This window comes from Dermacentor variabilis, chromosome 5 (genome assembly GCF_050947875.1).
Source record: "Dermacentor variabilis isolate Ectoservices chromosome 5, ASM5094787v1, whole genome shotgun sequence".
Lineage (NCBI taxonomy): Eukaryota > Metazoa > Arthropoda > Arachnida > Ixodida > Ixodidae > Dermacentor > Dermacentor variabilis.
In genome coordinates, this window is record NC_134572.1 from 27968391 (window position 1) to 27978754 (window position 10364).

The following is a 10364-nucleotide window of genomic DNA, read 5'->3' on the forward strand; positions in this document are numbered from 1 at the left end:
AAGTTGATCTCTTTCTCGAGATCTGTAACCTTACCTATATTCATATTAGGGAACAGGGGATTTATGGTGAAATTCCAGCTGTCCTCGCGCTATGTAGATGTTTGATAACTGAAGACAAAATCGTCAGCGCGTGATCTACGCATCGTGCTTGTTTGTTGGCAGTGCTTAAACCTGTTGAGGAACCCTTTAAGGACATGGTACGTGTTTCTGAACTATTCTGAGAGCCCTCGAGGACGTTGTTCAGAGAACGAACACTAGAAGTACGTGGCAGCCAAAGGCTAGTTCTAGGAATAACTAGTCAAAATATCACGTTTGCCTTTCCTCGGGTTTTGAAAAATCGTGCTGTGTCAAAGCGACTGTTGAAGTGATTTGTGCCTTGCTAAAGCAAGCTCACTTCGGGAGCGATCGTCTCGGCTGTGGAAAGGTCAGCGAGTAATTCAATGTCGGTGTTTGGGAGATGAGAGAGAGAGAAAAAGAAAGAATGGGAAAGGGGAGGAGGTTGACCTGAAGAGCACTCGGTTTGTTACCGTCGTACGCAGGGGGTAGAAAATACGGGAACAGAAAGCGGAAAACGTTAAAATGCGAAGAAGTTGCTTTTCAAACAATTGTTACACAGAAAATAAAGAAAACAATACGCAGCCAACATGTCGCCATGTAAGCATTACTGTCAGCATTGTCTTTCTCCTACCCGACGTGGTTGATTAGTAATGTAGAAATGTCAGGTGTTCAGATACCCATAGGCACCCGAAACGGTAATGCCACTGTTTCTCTTCTTAAAGAAGCTGCTCTCTGGCTATGCTTCTGTCACACTTCCGTTTTTAAATTAACTTCCAAACTAGCTTTAAACGCGTTCCTAACGGAAATTCTACGCTTTTTGCCATTCTCAACGACTCTAAGAACATACGAAGAGATCGCAATAAGGTTTGACGAATGCAAAATGAGAATTACACGCCTTTCTGAATAACTACCGCCATCTCTGAAGCATCGCCGGTACTTTAAAGGCAAGTGCATGGCCTCCAAGAATTGTTGTCGCACAAGCGGCCTCCGAAGCAATGGCGGCAAAAATACTTTCGCTTACGTGGTTGGTTGTCAAGAGATAGCGCTAACATCCAGAAATGTAGCGCGAGCGAAGGATGGCCACGGTCCCTGTAAAAAAAAAACACGGTTCCCCATAAACTTAAGGAAAGAGTTGGTGAGCAAGAATGAACGCATAATGAGATGAGACTGCCAGCTTGGATAACCTTTGGTAAATTGAGTTCCACGATGTAAAGTATTGACGCAGCATTCACTGTATATATATATATATATATATATATATATATATATATATATATATATATATATATATATATATATATATAATGTGTGTGTGTTTGTGTGTGTTTGTGCGTGCGTGCGTGTCCCAGCTGAATGTGAACAAGGTTTTAGAAACATCGGAGTGGGTTAATGGGCTCAAATGAACTCTGTGGTGTGGAGGATCGGGCGACCTCCCGATTTTTTCCCGTTTTTGAAGGTAAATTAAATAGTATAAAGTAATTGCATAACTTATTACATATTGGCTTTTGTAAGGAACTGTCAATATGACAGTTGTAGGTCATATGACCTACAACGCACGCATAGTAAAGGACCACGTGTTTATTGATAACGCGCGCTATAACTGGGACGCGCAAACACGATTGTCTAGTCTCGTGATCATGATACCAGGGCGTCTCCTTAAGCTACTGCTTCTAATTCTCGATGGCACCCACGTGACTTCCACGATAATCTCCGCATTTTAAATATTAACGCCAGAAGTGTAGTCAACAAGTTTGCAGATTTCTTGTCCTTAACTTTGTTCTGCTTCCCCCATATCATTGGAGTCACGGAAACGTGGTTTCATAGTGAAATTTGCAATGCCGAAGTGTCGCTACCAGGCTTTAATGCTATAAGAACTCATAGAACAATAGATAGAGGCGGCGCCGTTACCTTGAATTTACACTCCGATTTAAATTTGTCTGTGCTTGACGCTCCTTCCCAAACTGAATCGGTTTGGTGCAAAATTTATTTTGAGTCATCGATTTTTGTTGATGGTGTCTCTTACCGCCCACCTAACTTGATCACAGACCCCTTGGTTTCCTTGAATGCATTCATCCAAGAAATAGCACCTCATTCTCTCAATTTAATATGCATGGGTGATTTTAATGTCCGTGATATTCACTAGCCGTCGTTATCTCGGCTAGGCCATGATTCCCAACAGTACATAGAAACATTGAACTGTTTACAGACATCCGGGTTAAAACAAATAGCAAGTGATGCCACAAGAGGCACGGCGATTTTAGATCTTGTTTTTTTTCAGCCCCAGGATCTGTGATTATTGTTACGAATGTGCTGTTGTAGATGGCATATCAGATCATAAAGTGGTCCTTACGTCCATTCCCTGTCCTGTACCAAAAGCCCGTTATATTTATTCTACGTTCCGCGATATGAACAACGCTCATGATGTTGGCATAGTTGATACACTTAGTGCTTCCTTTAGTCAGTTTGAAGCGATTAGCATTTTTGACGATGTCAGTAATTTAACTACATGTTTTAGTGATCTCGTTACACTTTGCATCACGCTTTTTGTACCGTTAAAAACAAAAAAATACGAATTCAGAGCTGCCTTGGATCACCAGGGAAATTTTGCACCTGTCACGACTACTTGGACGCTTTCGGCGTACCAAACGTACTGGTGACTCTCTTCTTACTGCACAATTCATTGCTCTTAAGCAGGAACTTCGAAGCAAAACTAATGCTGCTCGTGATTTTTACTTCCAGGTAACACTTCCAGGTTTGCTCAGAAATAATCAACGCAAATTTTGGAGCTCTGTTCTGCCAAAATAATCTACTACTGATACTTTTGAAATCAACGACACAGGTATTAGTGATACTCCTATGATTGCAAATGGAGATAAAAAATGCCGATGAAGGGTATCAAAACTTTATGAACCAGTTCCTGCAGATATACAAGCGACATTTTCCAATAAAAACTGTTAAGCTAGGTAAAAAAATCCGCAAACCTTGCATAACTCCAGAACTACGCCGAGAAATCGACGAGAAAAAATATGCTTTGCCATCAGTTTATCAAAACAAAAGATCCTGATACCTTAAAGCAATTTAAGGCGTGCCGAAATAAATTAAACAAGGGGGTTTAAAAAATCAGATCTAGTTACATTTACTCTGAATTCCAGAGTTGCCTAAAGGAAAGTGACCTCGTATGGAAAAAGTTAAACACTGTTTTTAAACGCACGAAACTTTCCCCTAGAATCGAGAAGTTGTAAATAAATGACTGCGAAGTGTCTGGCTGCGCTCTTGCAGTTTCCTTTAATGAGTATTTACTTCATTATTCTGATCATGGTATACTTTAAGATTTTTACAATTTTATGCCCTTTAGAAATAATTCATCTGCTTTTCTAAGCCCTGTAACAGGATCAAGTTACATCAGTTTTTTCTTCTTTGAATAATAGTTCAAGTTGCGACGCTGAAGGAATTCAGACACGTCCGGTGAAACATGTGTTGGATGTCTTATGTCCATATTTAACCCATATTTTTAACCTTTGCCTAACAAGTGCATGCTTTCCAAAGCGAATGCAAATCGCTAAAGTAACTATGCTTTTCAAAAAGGGTGATCCTAATGATATGAATAATTACCGACCCATCTCCGTCTTACCCATATTTTCAAAAGGCTTATCCATTATCAGCTTTGCTCGTTCTTTGATTTACACAAGCTTATTTGAGATGCTCAATATGGATTTAGGAAGAACAAATCGACCAAATTAGCTTTGCTGGAACAGAAAGAATTTATTTTGTGCGAATTTAGAAAAAAGAACCTTATACTAGGTATTTATATCGACTTCTCTAAAGCATTCGATTGTATTCATCACTTCGCTTTGATGAAGAAACTGGAAAATTATGGAATCCGAGGACATTTAAATTTTCTTGAACTTATCAAATAATATCTCAGTTTTCGACAGCAGTTCGTTCAAATCGAAACGTATCGTTCTGATTTAAAATCGATAGTTAAAGGTGTTCCTCAGGGCAGCATTCTTGGCCCGCTTCCTTTTACCATCTACATCAATGATCTCACTAACCTCTCTACTAAGGCTAAATATGTTTTGTACACCGACGACGCTAGTATATTTCTACCTGCTCCAGATTGCCATATCTTACAAAACGGTGCGAATTCTCTCCTTATCAAACAAAAAACGTGGTCAATAGTGAACCATTTAAACATAAGTGTTAATAAGACGAAAGCTGAACATAACCAAGATAACCTCGTTTGTCATCGCTTGGAGATACTCAACTTACTTTTTTTTGCATTCAGCCTAATTAGATAAATCGTCAAGTAATAAACTTCTCAATTATTATAATTATATGAAAAGTGCCAATGAGAAAATTGTAGAGAACCACGAAAAACTCCCGATACAGCTGTCTATAGCTCAATACATGCTACATAAGATTGTTAACGCCACAGCGACTAAGCAATCGCGGCGGGTGCCAGAGTCATGAACAATGCTCGGTGTATGGGAAACTGGCAGATAATTTAGCAGCGAAATTAGAAGCATGCATTTAGTGCAGACGAAATTATGAACTGATATATATAACTAAATTCTATGCGCAGCTATTATAGCTTGGTGTTTCACACTCCTAGTATAGCATACTTGCTTACATTGCACTTTATTTATTTTGTATTGTATTCATTGACGCGCTACTTGCAGTGGTCAATTCCAACATTACATTTTACATGACATTTCGTTCTGTAAAAATATTTCACGATCTGAGCATATAAGTTTTCTTGCTTTTCATGTTAGCAGCTTTCGTACATAACCGAAATGTTCCTACTTAGCCAAACACGAAACCTATGGTAATACGAAGATCCCAAACCACGCAATGAATAAGGTATTTCTCTTACGTTAGCGACAAGGTCGTCCGTTTAGCGGGTAGTACAAGGTATTTAGTACAAGGACAGGCCGCCATTGGAATCTGAACCTGGCAACGTTTAACGTTAGAACGCTATCTAGTGAGGCGAGTCTAGCAGTGTTATTGGAGGAATTAGAGGGTAGTAAATGGGATATAATAGGGCTCAGTGAGGTTAGGAGGACAAAAGAAGCATATACAGTGCTAAAAAGCGGGCATGTACTGTGTTACCGGGGCTTAGCGGAGAGACGAGAACTAGGAGTCGGATTCCTGATTAATAAGGAAATAGCTGGTAACATACAGGAATTCTATAGCATTAACGAGAAGGTGGCAGGTCTTGTTGTGAAAATTAATAAGAGGTACAAATTGAAGGTGGTACAAGTCTATGCCCCTACATGCAGTCATGATGACCAGGAAGTCGAAAGCTTTTATGAAGACGTGGAATCGGCGATGGGTAAAGTCAAAACAAAATACACTATACTGATGGGCGACTTCAATGCCAGGGTAGGCAAGAAGCAGGCTAGAGACAAGTCAGTGGGGGAATATGGCATAGGCTCTAGGAATAGCAGAGGAGAATTATTAGTAGAGTTTGCAGAACAGAATAATATGCGGATAATGAACACCTTTTTCCGCAAGCGGGTTAGTCGAAAGTGGACGTGGAGGAGCCCGAATGGTGAGACTAGAAATGAAATCGACTTCATACTCTGCGCGAACCCTGGCATCATACAAGATGTAGACGTGCTCGGCAAGGTACGCTGCAGTGACCATAGGATGGTAAAAACTCGAATTAGCCTAGACTTGAGGAGGGAACGGAAGAAACTGGTACACAAGAAGCCAATCAATGAGTTAGCGGTAAGAGGGAAACTAGAGGAATTCCGGATCAAGCTACAGAACAGGTATTCGGCTTTAACTCAGGAAGAGGACCTTAGTGTTGAAGCAATGAACGACTATCTCATGGGCATCATTAAGGAGTGCGCAATAGAAGTCGGTGGTAACGCCGTTATACAGGAAACCAGTAAGCTATCGCAGGAGACGAAAGATCTGATCAAGAAACGCCAATGTATGAAAGCCTCTAACCCTACAGCTAGAATAGAACTGGCAGAACTTTCTAAGTTAATCAACAAACGTAAGACAGCGGACATCAGGAACTATAATATGGATAGAATTGAACAGGCTCTCAGGAACGGAGGAAGCCTAAAAACAGTGAAGAAGAAACTAGGAATAGGCAAGAATCAGATGTGTGCGTTAAGAGACAAAGCCGGCAATATCGTTACTAATATGGATGAGATAGTTCAAGTGGCTGAGGAGTTCTATAGAGATTTATACAGTACCAGTGGCACCCACGACGATAGTGGAAGAGAGAATAGCCTAGAGGAATTCGAAATCCCACAGGTAACGCCAGAAGAAGTAAAGAAAGCCTTAGGAGCTATGCAAAGGGGGAAGGCAGCTGGGGAGGATCAGGTAACAGCAGATTTGTTGAAGGATGGTGGTCAGATTGTTCTAGAGAAACTGGCCACCCTGTATACGCAATGCCTCATAACCTCGAGCGTACCGGAATCTTGGAAGAACGCTAACACAATCCTAATCCATAAGAAAGGGGACGCCAAAGACTTGAAAAATTATAGACCGATCAGCTTACTGTCCGTTGCCTACAAAGTATTTACTAAGGTAATCGCAAATAGAATCAGGAACACCTTAGACTTCTGTCAACCAAAGGACCAGGCAGGATTCCGTAAAGGCTACTCAACAATAGACTATATTCACACTATCAATCAAGTGATAGAGAAATGTGCAGAATATAACCAACCCTTATATATAGCTTTCATTGATTACGAGAAAGCGTTTGATTCAGTCGAAACCTCAGCAGTCATGGAGGCATTACGGAATCAGGGTGTAGATGAGCCATATGTAAAGATACTGGAAGATATCTATAGCGGCTCCACAGCCACCGTAGTCCTCCACAAAGAAAGCAACAAAATCCCTATAAAGAAAGGCGTCAGACAGGGAGATACGATATCTCCAATGCTATTCACAGCATGTTTACAAGAGGTATTCAGAGGCCTGGAGTGGGAAGAATGGGGGATAAAAGTTGATGGAGAATACCTTAGCAACTTGCGATTCGCTGATGATATTGCCTTGCTTAGTAACTCAGGAGACCAATTGCAATGCATGCTCACTGACCTGGAGAGGCAAAGCAGAAGGGTGGGTCTGAAAATTAATCTGCAGAAAACTAAAGTAATGTTTAACAGGCTCGGAAGAGAACAGCAGTTTACGATAGGTAGCGAAGCACTGGAAGGGGTAAGGGAATATATCTACTTAGGGCAGGTAGTGACCACGGATCCGGATCATGAGACTGAAATAACCAGAAGAATAAGAATGGGCTGGGGTGCGTTTAGCAGGCATTCTCAAATCATGAACAGCAGGTTGCCACTATCCCTCAAAAGGAAAGTGTATAACAGCTGTGTGTTACCAGTACTCACATATGGGGCAGAAACCTGGAGGCTTACGAAAAGGGTTCTGCTGAAATTGAGGACGCCGCAACGAGCTATGGAAAGAAGAATGATGGGTGTGACGTTAAGGGATAAGAAAAGAGCAGATTTGGTGAGGCAACAAACGCGGGTAAACGACATATTAGTTGAAATCAAGAAAAAGAAATGGGCATGGGCCGGACATGTAATGAGGAGGGAAGATAACCGATGGTCACTAAGTGTTACGGACTGGATTCCAAGGGAAGGGATGCGTAGCAGGGGGCGGCAGAAAGTTAGGTGGGCGGATGACATTAAGACGTTTGCAGGGACAACATGGCCACAATTAGTACATGACCGGGGTAGTTGGAGAAGTATGGGAGAGGCCTTTGCCCTGCAGTGGGCGTAACTAGGCTGATGATGATGATGATGATGATGACAAGGTATTTCATGTAACTTGAGCCAAATATTAAATATGTGCAAATGCCACGTATAGCTAGACCGAACCAAGAGAATGTTGTCTGCCGTCGCTTCGAGATACTTAGATTATTTTCGCATTACGCCTAATTACATATTTAGTCTTAATTAATCAACGAACTTCTAAATTATCATAATTAGATTAGAAGAGTAAATGAGAAAATTGCAGAGCAACTTGAAAACATTCAGAGCCATCCCACTCTGTGAAAGTCGATGACCAACGGAGTGTATCTATGGTGATAAATCTGCTGATAATAAGTATATGATGATTAAAATAAAAGACACATACCACAATGAATTTCATTTTTTCACGATGTTTTGTTGGTTTATTAAATTAGATACTCAATGCTTCTTATAGTTAACGTTCATTTGGTTGTTTTCTTGGATTTGTTATTTGGTCACCAAGGTGACTATCGCTTTATGATCCCTATGGTATACATACGGCCAGTGGCTCTGCGGCGATACTGAAAAGGTTCTTGGCCAATGTGAGGTCTATACACGACCAATGACGCATCGTGGGTGAACTGATGTTTGTGTAAAATTGAATACCCAACCTTTCCAATAGAAACGCCACGAATCACTTTCCGTCTGGCAGAGACCCGCCTATGTTGAAATCGCCCACAATTACCATGGGAATGGAGTCCGTAGGGCTGATCGAACCAAAGGTGCATACGCTCGGTGTTTGCGGCACGCTCTTCATCCGCATTACGTGCCGCCCGCCGTCGCCGCGCACATTCCAGCTCCTGTTCACTTCCTAGGCGCGCGGTTCTTCCGCTCTCTTCACCGCTTGCGGCTTAGCCATTGTACGAGTGGAAGGGAACTGAGATAAGGTTACGTGGTTTGCCTATAGAGCCCGTGACGCCAAACCGCAATTCATACTAAACAGTGGCTATTCCAGTTTTACCTTTTCTATCACGATAATTTTTTATCATTATCCGTTATGACACTTCTTCAGAAGTAACGCAGCTGAGACGTACCCGGCGATACGCCTTGGCTTTAGCTCTTTTTTAAGTCTGGGGTGGCCCGCCATGTTTTTGCCTACGCACCCAAACCGCCAGAACCTAGCGCATAATTGCTCCGCTGTGAAACTGCCGTTACAGCTTTCTGTTGTTGAACACTTGCTACATAAAAGTGTTTTTTTCCGAGCGGGAAGGAAGCCCGCGAATACGCGCAAAATTGTCGCGCGACTGACCGCTCGAGGCACTTTGCATGTATTCGATGGCTTTTTAGAGCGCAGCTCTTTGGCGTCCGTTCCTGGGTTTCGCGTCCTCGTCGGCGTTGTCGTCGGCCTCGTAACCAGCTCCGCCCCCCTTTCATCCCCCCAGCGCTAGCAGCGACTGACTGATACCGCTGGATGCCGCTGTCGCCGCTAGAGAGTCAAGATAACGTGACTGCATAGAACACCGTCGCCGCCATGCAGAAAGAGGAGGAAAGGGTCCCCCCCCCCCCTGTTCTTGTGTGGCGGATAGGGTGCTCTTCAGTTGCATCAGTCAGTCGCTGCTATCTCTTCCCTCCTCCCTTTATCGTGTTGTCCGCTTGCTGCGCGCGCTTCTGCCCCCATCGTTTGCCGCTGGGTGTACACGCCGCCCCCCTCCCCCCTCTTCCTGCGAGTCTCCGGTTGTCAAAGCGCCGGCTCGAACTTAATTCCTTTCTTCGCTCCTCCTCCAATGCAACCCCTGTGCGGTGGCAATCAGAGAGCCAGATCGGTGGCGGCGGATCTGTATATGTGCACCGCCCGAGCCGAAATTGCCGCTGCCGTTCGCCCTGTGCGGTGGCAATCAGAGAGCCAGATCGGTGGCGGCTTGACATAAAGACAAACAGCAATTTCCTAACACTTATGCGGGAGAACATCCCGTTCCTCTCGCTCGTAACGCGTCCCACGGCTGTGACAACCTCGCGAGGCACTTGTATAGATCTCGTCTTTGAGAATCAAGCATTGGTGTACCAAGTCGAACATATATCAGTCTATTTCTCCGACCACAAAGCTTCCTTCATGACTGTCAAGAACTGTTAGTGGAGTCTTTGTTAAAGGAATACGTGTGAAAAACAAAAAAAAATTCTGTGATAGCGCATACATGTGTTGCTCGATTTCTTTGCCTCAATCTATCGAAAAGGTGAAACAGCTTATTTGCTGCGCTCAAATTTCGCATTAGGAAGTAACGTAATCGTCGGTAATTTTTTTCACTCTCGGAACAATTGGGCTGCCAAGCACGAGATCGCGTGATCGAATCCTGACCACGGCGGCCTCAATTTAATAGGGGCGAAATGCGACAACAACCGTGTACTTAGGTTTAGGTGCACGTTAAAGAAGCGCAGGTGGTCCACATTTCTGGAGTCCCCCACTACGGCGTGCCTCATAATCAGATCGAGGCTTTGGCACGTAAAACCCTATAATTTAATTTTAAGTCATGATGTTGGCGGTAACTAACCATGCGCACGACTAATTACGGCTCATCGTGAAGTTATTAAGCCTCGAATGGCAACACT